Source organism: Cupressus sempervirens, chromosome 7 (assembly GCF_028749045.1).
Source record: "Cupressus sempervirens isolate cs-2001-9-10 chromosome 7, ASM2874904v1, whole genome shotgun sequence".
NCBI classification, from domain to species: Eukaryota; Viridiplantae; Streptophyta; class Pinopsida; order Cupressales; family Cupressaceae; genus Cupressus; species Cupressus sempervirens.
In genome coordinates, this window is record NC_143124.1 from 560,645,292 (window position 1) to 560,661,823 (window position 16,532).

Sequence of the window (16,532 nt, forward strand, 5' to 3'; positions counted from 1 at the left end):
CTACTTCTTTTCCCCACCATATTTGAATTCTTAGCACTAACGATTCTTATAAACTCCACCTTTGATTACCTTTCTCAAAAATCTAAAAACCCTAATGGAAACCTCTCTGATAATCAATGATTTGTCTTTCCCAACCTCAAAAATGGTAAAGAAGAAAAAAATTGACCCAAGAAACATGTTAATTTTAAAGTAATAACATCATCTAACTTTGCTTTCTGTAATCACCATAATTGCATTTACTCCAACCCATACTCACATTAATATCCATAATTTACTTTAGATATCCCCCATACCTCCTTGAATTTTTTCCAGCTTAGTAAGGCTTTTCACATCTTTTGGGATGTCCCTACCCAAGTTCTAAATCATCACCTTTTCTTGCTTAATTGCTTTCTTGGCAAACCAATCTACCATGGAGTTTGCCTCCCTATATTCATGGCTAATGTGGAAACTATCAAAATTGTCAAGAGTAGAATGAATTTCTTCAATGATATTAGCTATGGTCCATGCTAGTTGGGTAAACCCTTTAATACACCTTATGATGTTATTAGAATCCCCCTCCAACCATAATTTTTTGACTCCCATAACTAAAGCTAATTTCACTATGTCGAGAGATGCACTGGCTTCTACACAGTGGTTTGTCTAATATCCCAAAGGGTAAGGAATTGGTGCAATCCCTCCACCATATAAATTTCTAATGATACCCCCACATCTTGAAGGACTAGGGTTTCCTTTAGCTACACCATCAAAATTTTCTTTATGCCATCCCTCAGGAGGGATCATCCATTTCACCTCCTATCTTTTAGTCCTCCTGTCCTTATCCTTCTCCTTCTTCTTAACACCATCTTCAATGTCTCCACCCTTTCTAATTTGATAATTTTTCTTAATATTACTATATATTTTATCTGGTAGAACAAAAGCAAGTTCCTCTCTATCCCTAAAAATTTTGTTGTTTCTTTCATTCCAAACTCCCTAACAGAAATGAGGCAAAGACCAGGTACTTAAATCCTATAAATTTGTACCTTTATTCATGTTATTCTATTAACAAAAGAAATCTAGCACATTACTTGGCTTGCACCAACTTACCCCAAAATTCTTAGTAATACTATCCCAAACTTCCATCGAAAAAGGACAATGGATAAACATATGATTGATCATTTCTATTTGATGTTTACATAGTATACATCTATTTGGGATATAATGTCCTCTTTTAATCAAATTTTCCTAAGTAAGAATTTTTTCTTATAACACCAGCCAGAGAAAACATTAATCTTTGGAGTAAGGCTAGGTAACTAGGTTTTTGCCCAAGGTGGCTTCTCATTCAAGCTCCAAAGAGAATTATATCTCGAAGAAACCAAGTAACACCCATTAGGTTTGTCTTCCCATATTAATTCATCTCTCTTGTTGTTTAGAATCATAGAGTTCAACATTATCATTATTGGCTTGAGATCATTTGAAATGAAAGACAAGTCTCTCCAACCCTAGTCAGTTCTATAGTCTCTAACTTTCAATTCAAATTGCCTAATACAAATATTTACCCAGTTTACAAAATTAGGATTATTTATTAGGAGACCCTAAATCAACCAATTGTCATGCCATAAGATAATTTCGTCACCATTACCCACTTTCTACTTTATCTTAGCTTTGGCCAAGTCCACTACCTTAAGGATACCATTCCATATGACAAACCCATTTGATATGTTATCATTATTGAGTAAGAATTGAAGAGAAGGCCTTTTGACATACTTATTTACTAAAGTATCTCTCCATTACCTTGTACTATTAAAAATGCACCAAACCTATTTAGCTAGAAGAGCATTATTGAGATGTTTTAATTTCCTGATACCAGGACCCCCGTAGTTTTTAGGAAGATAGACATTATCCCAAGCCACAAGAGGATATCTTTTCTGTTCCTCAAGGCTAGACCATAGAAAATATCTCTGGATCTTTTCCATTTTATCAACAAACTTAGTCAATATCTTCAAGAGGCTTAGGCCATACATCAAGAGATTCTGAAGAGAGAACTTAACAAAAAGACATTTTCCTACTTGACTAAGAGAAGACCATTTCCACCCCACCATGTTTTTGCTAAACTTGTGAATAATCCCATTCTAGAAAGAATCAAGAGGCTTAGAACCTATTGGGAGACCAAGATAGCTTGAAGGGAGCTTACCCACTCCACACCCAAGAATCCTAGCAATTTTCCTTTGTCTGTCCTTTGGAGTATTGATGAAGAAAATAAATCTTTTCTCCCAATTAATTAGCTAGCTTGATCCTCTAATATACATATTCAGAAGATCCTTCATCACTCTAGCCTCCTTATATGATTCCCCACCCATAATGGTATCATCCAAAAACTTTTGATGAGTAAAAGAAACATTCCTAGAGGAAGGCTTGATCCCTCTTAGTCTCCCTTCCTGTTTATTTTTCTCAATCAACCTTCCAATACATTCTGCCATAATAATGAACAAAATAGGAGATAGAGGATCCCCTATCTTAAACCTCTTGAAGGTTTGAAAAAATTAGAGGGAGCCCCATTAACCAAAATGGCTAGAGAAGAAGTAGAAATAAGATGAGATATAATCTTGCAAACTTTTTTATTAAAGCAAAAAGCCTGAAGCACTGAACAAAGGAAAGTCTAGTCTACCCAGTCATAGGCTTTAGAAATATCTAGCTTTAGAAGAAAACCTTCTCTTTTTCCTACTTCAATGGAATGAATAACTTCATGAACTAGCATGATAGAATCCAAAATCTATCTTCTAGGGACAAATCCTTTTTGTTGCTGAGATATGATCAAATGGAGAATTTTTAGAAGTTTAGAAGTTAACACCTTTGAAATGATCTTGTAGAAAGAGTTATAGAGACTAATAGGTCTAAATTTATCCAAAAAATTGGCCATAGGAACTTTAGGAATGAGAAACAAGAATGTAGAATTGATCTCTTTTAGAAGGCATCTAGCTCCAAAAAATTCCTAAAAAACCTTTACCACATCTTCCATATCCACCTCCCAGTAAATCTAAAAAAAGAAAGTTGGAAAACTATCTAGTCCAAGGGTTTTATCTATTGGAAGAGAGAACAAAGCATCATTTACTTCCTGTGCTTTAGCAATTACCCTCAACATTTTGTTATGATGAGGTTGAATAATCTAAGGAAGACAAGAAAAAATTTCATTATGATCCACCACATATAACATGGGGTCCCAGTAGAGAAGAGAAGAGAAAAAATAAATAGCTTTAGTAGAAATATCATTCTCTCTGGTAAAAAGAGCCTATTCCTTTTTTAAGTCAAATATTTTTTTATTAGATCTATGCTTTTGCAAGTGATTGATTTATGTTCTAGAGGGAATATAACCCCCTTGGGCAGCTCCAAATATATACCTCAATTGGTTTTTATAGGGGTCCACCTTGAAACTAGAATTCCCTCTACACTAGCCTAGTTGGTTTAAAATTAGTGGTGCTAGAAGCTCTCCTCCTATCTCTGAGTGATTCTATATGTAATATTGCAGCAACTAGAATTTTCCATACCACCACTAATTGAACCACCTTAGTGTAGAATAGAATAGATAGTTCTAATTATGCATGTAGACTAATAATATATGTAATGTAATATGGTTGTGCATAACATGAGTGGCACATGTTACATGTTTTAATGAACAATGGCTTCGATCTAATCCCCTTACCCTTATAAATAGTAGGGGAAGGGGGAGTGATAACCTATCTTGTTCAAGCATTCCTCCATCCTCATGCTACCTGAAAAAGTTTGAAGTATCGAGTTAAACAATCTGGAGGCTAGCCTAGGGGTGGGTAGGAGGAGATAGAGACTTGAAGTGATTGAAATGTTCTGAAATGAGAATGAGAAAAAGGAAGGGAGGTAGCTAGTTGTGTATGTTTTCTTAATCCTGGGGTAAAAATGTCCTATATGTATTGGTAGAGGTAGGTTCAGTTATACTAGGTAGTGGTATACTAGGTAGAGTTAGTATACAATGTTGGGTTAGAGGTGGTAGGAGTGGCTCACAATACATAGTGGTAGGAGTAGATATAGTAAGGTGAGGTAGCTTTTTAGAATAACTGCAATATCAGTTATATGATGTTGGGTTAGAGACAGTAGAGTAGAAAGATTAAAAAAACCTGGTGTTTTGATCCCCCTCTTAAAGCCAGTTGATTCTTGATCTTTGTTTCTAGAATTTCTCTTCTTTACTTATAATATTGTCCAAGTCAGTCAAAATAGACATCTCAACATTCCTATTCAAATCATTATACCCATCCTATTGAATGGTATCCTAAATAGAATTGAGCTTGATAGAAAACTCCTCTTTATCTTGAAAAATATGGACAAAATACATCTTTTTCCAAATTTTAATCCACCATTTGACATTACTCAGCTTCTTTGCAACTCTAAATATAGTCATTCCTTCCACTTCCGTACCCCACCAATCATATATCCTATTCAATTTATTAGGATGGGAAGTCCACATCTTTTCAAACCAAAAATGGTAGATCCTCCTAAGTTTAAGAGAGACAATTGAGAGGTATAAAGGGAAATGATCTAATATGACTCTAAGGAGAATAGACAACTTGCAAGAAAAAGAGTTCAACCAATCTGGAGAAATAAAAGCTCTATCCAAATGAACCTGAACACAATCACTTCCAGTTCTTTTATTGGACCAAGTGTAAATCCCACTCGAAAGATCCACATCCAAAAGAGCCAAATTATTAATAAAATTAGAGAGATCAAACCTACTATCCTAATCTGGGGCCAAACCTCCCAATTTTTCCTCATTAGTGAGTGGAGCATTGAAATCCCTCATAATGATACCTTTATTCAAATTACTATTCTGAACCATATCATAAATCTTAGTCTAATAATACTTCCTCTCCCTTTTATAATTAGAAACATAGACATTCAAAAGGAACCAATAATTATTGGAATACAAATGAAACACTTTACACAAAAGAGTATTGCCATCATTATACAAGGGAGTGAATCTAAACTATTTATTATTAAAAAGAGTGAGAAAACCTCCCGATGCTCCTTGAAAATCCATGGTCTCTCCAACCATATTGTTTCTAAAGTAAATCTTATGCAGGATCTCCTTCTTAATTTTAGCCTCTTGAATTAGCATAATATCAAGTCTTTGATCTCTAATCATATTCCTAAGAATTTATTGCTTATGGACTCCATTAGGTCCCCTAATATTCCAAGAAATTATCTTCATTTTTTATTAGAAGCACACTCCAAAATAGTTCTTTGGCTCCCATATGCCAAATTCCTTCTAGTCTCCTCTTGTAAGACTTGACTTGTAATCCTCCTGCCTACTGATTTAGACCTCCCTCCCAAGTCCAATTTTCCATGACACCTAGTCTAAGATGGTGACACCGGGGAGGGATCCTAACTATTCTTCTTTTTGGTCTTTCCTTTGTTTTCCTTTAGGCAATCATCAACCCTCTCCATCTTATCAGAAGATGAGGAATTACCCATAATCTCAAATCTCTCTTCCAGATTAGAAGATGGAAAACCCAAACCTTCCTCTTGATTTTCCCTCTCAAACTCCACTTCTTTATTCAAAGATTACTCCCCCTTGCTCTTCTTTTGAATTGAGGACAAACTAAATTCTTGAGATCAAAAATTAGTCTCTGACCTATTCTCCTTCTTCTCCACTAGAGGTAAAGCCAAACTAGCTTCCTGAGGTTGATTATCCTTCTAACTCCTTTCCTCATTGATATTTACTATTGAAATATCTTTTGTCAAAACAACATCTTTCCTTCTTTTCCTAGTATCCTTGAGACAATCCAACATAGAAATAGCTAAAACCTTCTCATTGATCTAAGATCCAATCTGCTTCTCTTGGATATCCACCTCATTGGCTTCATAAGAGCTAGGTATATTTACTAGGCCTTCCACCTCTATGATCTTAGGTCTAGACAAGATCGTATCCACTATCTTGTCTACTTTTAATTCAATCTAGGTTGGTTTATTCCCTCCTTTAATAGGGCCTTCCACTTTTGACTCTGGCTTGTTCCTTCCATTAAAAGGGACCTCCACTATTTTGTCCTAAAACTTCTAACCTTTATTTATATCCTTTTCTTCTAGATCTTTTCCATCATTCTAGGTTTGGAAACAATGTATTTACTTGACTTTTCAGGTTTAACCTTTGGACACTAATTCACCTTATGCCTAGATTTCAAATAGTGAAAACAAGCACAAGGAATACTTTCATAGTCCAATTGCTGAGTGTATTTTCCAAACTTAGACTAAAAAACATGCAACCTCTAGCATATCATCCCCTTCCTACACTCTAATAAAAATCCCAACATATGTTAATCTTCTTTTGGAAGCTATTATCAGGTCTATTGATAGAAGTTCACCAAAGGATTTTGCCACTCCCAAAATCACATCCTAATTCCAAAACTCCAGAGGGAACTCTAGAAGTCTAACCTAGACTAGAGCTTGCACAAAAAATGAATTGTTCAAATCCAACTTTGAAGTCTACTTTTAGAGAGTTAGGGTTGAGTAACCTATACTCCAATGTCCTTCACACAAAATGCTTGATATGTCCTCGTTGCATGAAAAATCAAAAGATAGGAAGCCTTTTACCATTGTTATTATAGTTACCTATCCCTTGAGATCCCATTTCTTCTATGTGAATGATCTAACAATATCTATATTGGACTTTGTCAAATAAACTTACCAACTAGGTTAGAAGCCATTGAAGAAATGCTATGATATACTAGCTCATCTGATATAGAAATCACATAAGAACCCTTCTCCAAAGTAGAGATTATTTTGACCAAAGGAAAAGAAGACTTACCAGTACACTTAACTCTAAAAAGAGAAGACCATTTTGTCAGAAGAACCCTAGACCTATCCACCTTGGAGGACGAAAAAGACTTGTACTTGCCTTTGACCTTGTCATGTGGGTCCCCATCACACTTCTCTATCACATCTCCAATCTCTACAACCCCTTGACATTTCATAACACTTCCCTATGGTCCATGCTTTTGATCCCCCCTCCCTGACAAATCCTACCTAGGACATTTTATCGCTAAGTGCAATGTGTTCTTATTGTAATCCCATAATAGTTAATTGAGAAGGACTAATAGCTGACTTAGGGAATTATTTTATGGAAATGATATAAAGGGAGAAAATTTTCCTTTATCATGGCATGGATGAATGTGAAGTTGAGCAGATTAATGTAGAAGTGAAGGAAACTTCATTGTCAAGGTTATGTTGAGTGATTTGAGGTTTGGTATTTGGATCTAAGGTTTGTCACCTAGTCTACAAGGTTTGATAGTGATTGATCTAGTTGATATGACATAGGAAAGAACAAAGCAAAGAATAATATAACAATAAACTACTTGTTTGAGAAGTGAGCTCTTTTTGTAGTTGAAGTTGAATGTTTGGGCAGTGGACTTTTCTTGCATACATCATGCCACAACTCCTAACAAGGTTGGTACAACTTCTAATAGGGATTCAAAGTCTCCTAATAGGGGTTCATTGTACTAAATATTGTAATAGACTCCTAACATGATCCATATTTTAATAAGGAATATTTATATTAGTACACCATCTTGTGTGCATCATTCCAACCAAGGTTTTCCCTCTGATCAAGGGTTTCCCTACTCAACATATCTGGTGTAATTGTCTATGTGCACTTTATTATCGTTGTTGTTTACTTTGGTTGAATGGTTAAGTTTGTTTAAAGAAGATAAATGTTTTAATTTTTGGATAACTGATTCATCTCCCAACACCCCCCCCCCCCTCTTAGTTATCTTGGTGGACTATTATTTCTAACAATTGGTATCAAAGCTTCAAGTCCTTGAAGAAAATGTTTCAAGAAATATAGCCTAAAGTTTGATGAAACAAATTATGATAGCTGGAAAGAAAAGATGAAGACACATTTGTTGCGTATGGGTCCAAGATATTGGATCTTGACAAAATCAGTGAAGACAATCATTGAAGAAAAGGATTTGGAAATTTTCACTAAGGTAGAAAGAGATCTTTTTATGTGTGACATGAGAGCTAGAGAAGTACTATCGACTGCTCTTCCTAAAATTGAGTACAATTAGGTAAAATCACTTGCTACTTCACATTTGTTTTGGAAAACTTTGGAAAATAGTTTTGAAGGTGATGAACATTCTAAGAACTTGAGGCTACAAACTTGGATTTGTGTGTTTCAAGATACTAAAATGAAGGAAGATGAATCTATAAGAATATATATAGATAGGATATCAAAAATTACTGTTGGTATTAGAGCTCAAGGAGGAACCAAAAATAATGATGAGGTTATATGGAAGATATTGAAGACTCTAACACCACCATTTAAGTTAGTAGCTTAGATGATATAGTTGTTAATATCATGTACCAAAGATTTCACAAAGGATACATTGCTTGGAAGACTTGAAGTAGTTGAGAATGAACTGAGACAATTTAGAGAATTGACCAGAACAGAGACAACTTTCAGTGTCTTGAATATTTGACCTAACTTATCAAGAAGTGCAAGTGCTAGAGGATATTTTTCTAGTAGCAGTAGATTTAAAGAGGAAAAAAAGATTGAAGAAGGAGTAGCCCTTCTAGTAATAAGAGAAAAAAGAGGTAAGAAAATCTTCAAGTGTTGGACTTGTGATGAATATGGTCATTATGCATCTAAATTTCCTAAAAGGGAGAAAAAGTATAAGGGAAATCATAAGCCTAGAAAAGTTAGAGAATGTTTGTATGCAAGTAAAGATAATGATTCTGATGAACAAGCATTGAGTGCTAGTGATGATGAAATTGGATTTGTGGCAATTAAAGAAGAAATTCAAGAGAAGATAGCGTTGGTATCACAAGTTGAGAAGAAATCTAATTGGATAATTGATAGTGGTTGTTCACATAACATGACTGGTGCTATGAACAAGTTTTTTGACTTCAAAAGTAAGGATGGAGGAATTTTTAGCATTGGAAACAATGCACCATGCCATGTTAAAGATATTGGATCTATAACTCTTGATGGTAAAACTAATACTGAGTATGTATAATTTGTTGATGGTTTAAGGCACAATCTTTTACGTGTTGGACAACTAGTAGAAAAATGTTATCAATTGCAATTCACAAAAAAAACTTGCATGATAAAAGATAAAGATGGAAAGGTAATTGGAATAGGAACTAGATCTAGAGGTAATGTAATGCCCCACCCGGAGATCCTTGGAAACAAGGATGAAAACAAGTCAGAACATTTTTTTTTTTTAACAAGTGTAAGTGCACAAGATACAACCTACACAAACCAAAAGATCACAATGGAAGATTGAAAGACAACCAAGCACCAACGGATCTCCAAATGCCACTACCAACTAGAACACAATCATGAAAACCACAAAAGCCTACCAAGCTGAAAGACATAAGCTGACTCTAGGAAACTGGCTAAGTTTGAAATCCTGAAGCCCTAAAATTTTGCCTAAGTCTGAATTTCTGAAGCCCTGATTTTTCCTAGAATCCACACCTTAGCTTGTAGAGGTCTGAAACCCATCTCAAATGAATCGTCACATAGATTAAAATATATGTCAACTTATACTTAAAAAATATATTTTAAACCCTGAAGGACTACAACAGAAACCCAAAAACTGAATTTCAAAAGAAACCTCCTGAATTCAAAATGCAACAACATAGGCTTGAAGAATGCCCAAAAGGGTATCCAGATCAACTCTCAAAAAGATCAAAACACTAAAAAAAGTGCCCGTTGTTGGCACGTGTAGGTTTTAACCAAAAGACATGCGACACTTTTCACTAAGGGAGGGTGACACTTCTCCCTTACTGCGTGCGACACATCTCAAGAAGGCATGTGATACTGGAAAAGTATCGCGCAACATTTCTCATAAAGCCATGCGATACTCTTCTAGTGTCATATGAAAATTCTTTAGTATTGCGTGCGACACTTTACAGTATTGTGCGATATTCTTTCTATGGGCGTGCGATACTTTACCAGTGTCACACAATGCTGAACAAATGTCGCCCATAGAAAATAAAAATGCTTCCAAAACTCAAAAATGAAGAAAAATTGACAAAAGAACCTCTACACCGGGGAGTACCGGATCCACATTTCGAGGCCAAAGCACTCAAACCAAAATTGAGTAATAGAAAATGAAATCTAACGATCTATCAAACAAATAAGGGAAAGTATAGAAAGGAAACATCACAACAACTGAAATAACATTGCAATAACATAGATAACAGTGCAATGAACAAAATAACCAACTAAGTACGCGATTCCTCCCAATCGTCAATGGCATCATAGGACCATCGTGGGCCCTAGCCATCCCCCGCGCATAACATCCCAAGCCATTGATTAGATCATCGATGTTGTCATGATAGGGACATCACTACTAAACATGCTACAATATAAGTAATAAAATCTAACATGCTAGTAGTAACATAAGATAACCCTGTAATCAGATAACATCATCAACTACATGATAATCATCATAATGAGGAAAGCATTAAAACTAACATCATCTAAGCATGATAACATCATAATGAGAGCATAAATCACAAGAAGCATACTCCGTATATCGAAGTACCAAGTGACACATCCAGCAATGATCACACTAGAATAATAGATCGTCTTTGTACACCGGTCCCTAGCAGTGGTGAAGGTAGCTTCGCCTCCCAACCACGTGGCACCCATAGGTCCACACCCACTGTGCTGATGGAGATAATGATCCAACCACACACACATAAAACAACAACCATGGCTAACACACACGCCAAGCAGTATGATGACTGAATCCAAGACAAAGACAATGCATAAACTACAGGTCCTGGTCAGACACCTCAATGGATTACTACGTAGGGACTGACATCATGGAGAGTCGCTTAGCATCGACAAACCCAAGCTCGGATCATGCATTTCAACTCCTCAATGAAGGGCCCTGCATATACTTTTTATTATCTTAAATTTTATTACCACCCAATGTTTTATTTAATTATCACTTACTTAAAACTTCCTCTGCCAACCCTATGGGACTAAGGTCACTAGGCTACGAGATAGAAGCCCCCTCCATATGCTACCCTACCCTACCCATGCTCATCCAATGATGAGTGCCCGAAGGCATGCAAACTCCCAACCCAACCCCAATGATCACAACTTTCGGAAGTACCATGAAAGATCGAGCCCCGCAGATCACACAAAAATATATGTGTGTGTGGTGCACCACTATCACAGAGATCATACACAAGGACAGGATGAGAATGAAAACAAAAATTAATCGACCGAAAACATAATTGGGATGACGGATGCTACACACATCCCAATGCAACAAAAGATGAAAAAGTGTTTTGACTGGTATCCAAATGGATCATCTAGGTCCACGAACCATAATGTGCCAAGAAAACTTGAGAAAATAGGGCAGCACGCAAAACGAGGTAAAAACCCCAAATTTTGGAAAAATTTCAAAATTAAAACCCATTTGGACTTTGGGTTCAAAAACCCCAAAAATCCAAAAATAATCGAAAATGGACACCGTATGCAAAAATGACCAGCATAACGGCCCAAAAACCCAAACCCCCATTTCAAAAACAGGTAAAACATTCATACTCGACCAATCGGGCAGAACTAGCAAACAGAAATGGAAGGGAATACTAGTTCACAGCCTCCTAACATATTGCTACAAGAAACGGAAGCAAAAACAAAGAAAAAACATTAAAACGGGAAAGCCCTACCTGACAACAAAAAGGGCCAAAATTGAAACCCGTAGAATAAAATAAATACTTCACCAAAACTGCTGAAACTGTCGGCAAAGTGAGAACTCCTCAAGCCGAATCCAACAAGACCAACCTCGCAAAGATCCCACACTCACAGCTCCCGCAACGAGCAAAAAAATAATCCTTTAGAAGAGGATTTCCAAGTTTGCTCTCCAAACTCAATTTTCCAAAATGTGAGAAGTGAATAATGAATTCACTTTTCCAATATTTATTCATTTTGAGTGAATAACTAAATATGGAAAATAGCTAGCTGGAGTAGTTAAACTCTGAAACAACCCAAATGAAAACAGGTTATTATCCATAATGGAAATTTACCTAAGGCAAAGTTGCCAGAAATTAAATCCAAAAGATTAAAAACCCGAAAACCCAAAAATTACAGAAAATCACTTAACACTTTCGCGACGAATGCGAACCTCTAAATGCACAGACATGTTCACTGGTCTAATAATATAATGCAATTGAGTTCAGATTTGCTAATCACTGAAAGGTTTTAATTTAAAACAACTAAATAAGGATACGTCGACCATATAGGAGTGGCATTGGCAAAATATGAATAGCTAGATCACTAACTCCATAGGCCACTGCCAGGGATATAATTCCTGCACACTAAAACACATGATCAAGTGCAATGGAAAATAATATCATAGCCAAAGCAACATGTATTAAAATACCTATTTAATCCATTTACATCACTCACATTCACAGAAAGTGTGAAGATACAAGAATGAAGTAAATAACCATAGCATAGAATCCATCTCATAGCATAGTCAACAAATAGGTCCAATACATCATATAACTAGATAATCAGTTCTCATAGATCTACTGTCATCTCAAAATAACATCAACATGCAAATATGATAAACTGAATAGCATAGCAACAAAGCATCTATGGTACGGAAATCAAAATATAACATTCGACCTTTAGGTCGTCTCAAGGTACAAATATCAAAAGAATATCAAGTATCTCTCAAATAAAAAATAGACAAGGTACAGACTGCAAACACGAGAGGCACTATAGGTAATGTATTTTCATTGAATCCTATTGAAATGACATGTTTGGTGGAAAAGGTAGATGATAGTTGGTTATGGCATAAGATATTTTGTCATATAAAATTTTATAATATTGTGAGGACTAGTAGAGTGTTTTCTATTAGAGATTTTCCATAAATTGTAAAACCTACTAACACAATTTGCAAGGAATATGTTTTGGCAAAGCATAACGAAACTTCTTTTACCAACAACAAGTTTACGACTATAGGGAAGTTGGAGATTGTAAATATAGATCTAAGTAGTACTACAAAGACTAAAGGATTCTATGGTGAAAGGTATTTTATGATTCGAGTTGATGATTTTTCTAGAATGTGGGTTGCATTTCTTAAAGAGAAATCTAAGGCTTTTGACAAAATTAAGATATTCAAGAATAGATTTGGGAATGAATCTGGTATGAAGATTAAATGTTTAAGATTAGATAGAGGAGAAGAATTTTCTTCAAAGGAGTTTAACATGTTTTGTGAAGGGAATGAAATTAAAAGATAGCTATTAGCTCTAAGAACCCCTAAACAAAATGGCATTGCAGAGAGAAGGAATGAGTCTTTTATAGAAATTGCAAGAGCTATGTTAGTAGAAAATGGTGTATCCAAGACATTTTGGAGAGAAACTCTAAATATAGTAGTTTACACTATGAATAGAGTGCAAGTTAGGAAGGACACAAAAAGATAGCTTATGAACTATGGTTTGGCACTCACCTACCGTTTAGTATTTCAAAATATTTGGAAGCAAGTGTTACATAAAGAGAGATGATGACATTGGTAAGTTTGATGCTCGAATTGATGAAGGTATGTTTCTTGGTTATTCATTGAAAAGAAAGGATTATAGATGTTACAATTAAAGAACTAAGACTATTATGCAAAGTGAAAATGTGAGAATTGATGAAAATTTCAAAATACAAGAGAGAATAGTTGAATACAATTTAGATGATGATGTTGTTACTAAGCCAAAGAATGATGGGGTATTTCTTGGGAAAAATAATGATTTGTAGAATGAATGAGAGCCAAGGCAGGAACAAAGCTTAGAACCTTTAGTAGAGACAAGAGTTGAGATAGAAACTCCCACTTTAGGAAAGAACATGATAAAGAATCACCCATCCAAATATATCATCAAAAGAAAAGACAAAGGTGTGATGACAAGAAGTAGAGTAAATGAAGAACAATGCTTGATATCTCAAGTTGAGCCTAAGAATGTAGATGAAGCATGTAAAGATGACTATTGGAAGAAAGTTATGCAAGAGAAATTGGATGAGATAGAAAAGGATGAGACATGGGAATTGGTTCCCAAACTAGTAGACAAGAATGTGATAGGAACTAAATGGGTATTCAGGAACAAGATGAATGAGCAAGGAGAAGTTGTAAGAAAGAAAGCAAGATTGGTATGTAAAGGTTACTCACAACAATAAGGAATAGATTATGAGTAGACTTATGCTCTAGTGGCTAGAATAGAAACACTAAGATTATTCTTAGTCTATGCATCACAAAAGAAATTCAAAGTATATTACATGGATGTCAATTCAACATTTTTGAATGGAGAACTTGAAGAAGAAGTATACAATGAGTAGCCTTAAGGATGTCCTTTGACAAATGACAAGGACATAGTATGTAGACTAAGGAAAGCCTTGTATGGATTAAAGAAATTACCTAGAACCTAGTATACAAAATTGGACAAGCATTTGACAAAGCTTGGATATATTAAAGATATAGTAAAGGTTTGATGATTTTAGTAATATTTTTTTATGATATTATATTTAGAGGAAATGATGAAGAAAGTGAGAAGTTTGTAGAAGAAATGAAGAAAAAATTTGAAATGAGCATGATAGGAGAGATGAAATATTTCCTAGGATTGCTGATTGTACAAAATAATGAAGGAATATTTATTTCTCATACTAAGTACTTGAAGGATTTACTAAAAATGTTTGGTTTGGAAACATGTAAACCCATTGGAACACCTATGTGACACAAGTTATCTACAAAGGATGAGATGCCTACTATTGAGCAAAAGAAGTACATATCTATTATCAAAGGATTACAATATCTGACTCACATAAGGTTGGATATAGAAAATGTAGTTTGAATTGTTGCAAGATTCTAGGCTGATCCTAGAGAAGCACATTATGTAGCAATGAAAAGGATATTTAGATTTCTCAAGGGAACATCTGAGTTTAGATTATGGTATGACATATCTAATAATTTTATTCTAAGTGCTTATATTGATGTAGATTGGGTATGTAGTATGGATGATAGAAAGAGCACCAATGGAGGAGCTCTCTTTCTTGAAGGAATATTAGTTTCTTGGCTAAGAAAGAACTAGGATTGTACATGTCAAAGTACAATAGAGCTAGAGTATGTTGTAGCAACAAATAATTGCAATCAAGTCATTTGGATAAAATAGTTCCTAAAGGATATAAGGATAAAGACTAGTGAACCTATTGTTATACATTGTGACAACACAAGAATTCTAAATATGTCTAAGAGTCTAGTGTTGTATTTGAGGACTAAGCACATTTCTATTAAGTATAATATGTTGAGAGAAAACATTGTAGAAAAGGAAATTAGACTAGAGTATTTGAGCAATAAAATGAATACAATAGATATATTCACTAAGCCTCTTCCTAAAGAGACTTTTGGGTATTTGTGAGGTATTCTTGGGGCTATGCCCCTTCCTACATTAGAGTAGAAGATGCAAGAGTGCATCATTCCAATGTAACAGAGAACCATTATTTGTCTAGACTAAATGCTAATGCTTCCTATATGGGGGAGTATCTGTGATGGACAAAGTCATCTAGGACTCTTGTTGATGTTGTTTTAAATAGTTTCTTTTGACTCTCAAGCTAGTAAGTTATTGCTGAGTTTGATGCATAGATGGTCGTTGCAAAAACTTTTGACATTGATGTCAATGGGGGAGAAGTTTGGCATGAAAACCATTATACTAAGGGAAAAGTTTGGTAGTATGCTAAGGGAGAAGTTTGGCATAACCATAATATGTGGAATAATAGTTTAGTACAAAGAACATTGAGGTATATCAATGGGGTAGAATGATTGATGAAGAGGATTTGAAGATGGATAGTCTTTTGTTGGTATTCTTGGAACTAGATGTTTTTCATCTATGTTGCCATCAATGCCAAAGGGGGAGATTGTTGGAAGATTGGTTGCAAGCATGAATGTTGATGATATTCCTATGGGGGAGTACTTCTATGATTATGGGAGATACATCTATGTATCTGGTATATGTAGTTAACATCTAAAGAAGAAAGGAAAAGCCTAGAAGAAGTTATGTATGTTTTGGTGATGTTTGTTCTGAGATAGAGTTATAGAGGCATGTTTTAGTAAACTTGTTATATCTCTTAGTGAATTTGATATCTTGAGGACCGAGGTTGAGGATATGAAGGAGACATGTTGGTTATAATGTGGCTAAGATTTTTCCTCATAATATTGTGTATATGGAAATTTATTTAAGTTGCAATGTGGAAGATTAAGGTTATCACTAAGTGTAATGTGTTCTTAATATGGTCCTATAATAATTAATTGAGAAGGACTAACAACCAATTTAGGGAATTTTTTTATGGACTCAATATAAATGGAGGACATCTTCCTTTATGATGGAATGGATGAATGGGAATTGTGAATGTTTAGAAAGTAGTAGAGAGTGTAGAATGCAAAGTTGAGTAGAGCAGTGTAGAAGTGAAGGAAACTTCATTGTTGAGGTTTTGCTAAGCAATCTGAGGTTTGGTATTTAGATCCAAGGTTCATGAT